The following is a 1,334-nucleotide window of genomic DNA, read 5'->3' on the forward strand; positions in this document are numbered from 1 at the left end:
TGCTAAGGAAAAGCCAGGGAATATAGACCGGTGAGCCTGACATCAGTGGTGGGCAAGTTGTTGGAGGGAATCCTGAGGGACAGGATTCACATGTATTTGGCAAGCCAAAGACTGATTAGGGATAGTTCGCATAGCTTTGTGCGTGGGAAATCATGTCTCATGACCTTGATTGAGTTTGTTGAAGAAGTAACAAAGAGGATTGATGAGGGCAGAGTAGTGGACATGATTGATATGAACTTCAGTAAGGCATTCAACAAGGTTCCTCATGAGTGACTGGTTAGCAAGGTTAGATCTCATAGAATACAGAGATTTGGATACAGAACTGGCTGGAAAGTAGAAAACATAGGGTAGTGGTGGAGGATGGCTTTTCAGAGTGGAGGCCTGTGACCAATGGTGTGACATAAGGATCGATGCTGGGTCCACTACCTTTCATCATTTGTATAAATGATTTGAATGTGAACATAGGAGGTATCGTTAGTAAGTTTGCAGATGACACCAAAATTGGTGGTGTAGTGGACACCGAAGGAGGTGACCATGATCCAATGTGATTGGGCCATGTCGATTTCACCAGTTTCCTCAATTCCCCTCCTCCCAGCCCCACCGCATCCCATTGACACCAAAATTGGTGGTGTCGTGGACAGCGAAGGAGGTGATCATGATCCAATGTGATTGGGCCATGTCGATTTCACCAGTTTCCTCAATTCCCCTCCTCCCAGCCCCACCACATCCCATTTATCTCTGAGGCATCTTGAGGGCATCCCCTCATTCCTGATGAAGAGCTTGTACTTGAAACATCGTCTCTCTTGTTCCTCAGGTGCTGCCTGAGCGGCTGTGCTTTTCCAGCAACACACTTTTTTTGACTCTGATCTCCAGCATCTGCAGTCCTCACTTTCTCCCAACTGAACACGTGCACTGAGAAATTGCAAATGGAGTTCAATGTAGATCAGTATGAGGTGTTACATATTGGGAAGTGACATCAAGGTAGGAGTTTCATGATGAATGTTTGGGCCATAAGGATTGCAGTGGAACAGAGGGACCTTGATGTTCAGGTGTATGGTTCTCTGAAAGTGGAGTCACAGGTAGACAGGGCAGTGACGGCGTGTTTTGACACACTGGCCTTAATCAGTCAGGGCATTGAGTAGAGACGTTGGGAAGTTATGTTGCAGTTATACAGAATGGTGACGAGGCCTGCACTTAGAATATTATGTTCAGTTTTGGTCACATTGCTATAGGAAAGATGTTATTAAACAGGATAGAGTGCAGAAGGAATTTACAAGGAAGTTGCCAGGACTCAGGGTCTGAATTGGAGGGAGAGGTTGCACAAGCTCGGACTT

This window comes from Chiloscyllium plagiosum, unplaced genomic scaffold (genome assembly GCF_004010195.1).
Source record: "Chiloscyllium plagiosum isolate BGI_BamShark_2017 unplaced genomic scaffold, ASM401019v2 scaf_87089, whole genome shotgun sequence".
NCBI classification, from domain to species: Eukaryota; Metazoa; Chordata; class Chondrichthyes; order Orectolobiformes; family Hemiscylliidae; genus Chiloscyllium; species Chiloscyllium plagiosum.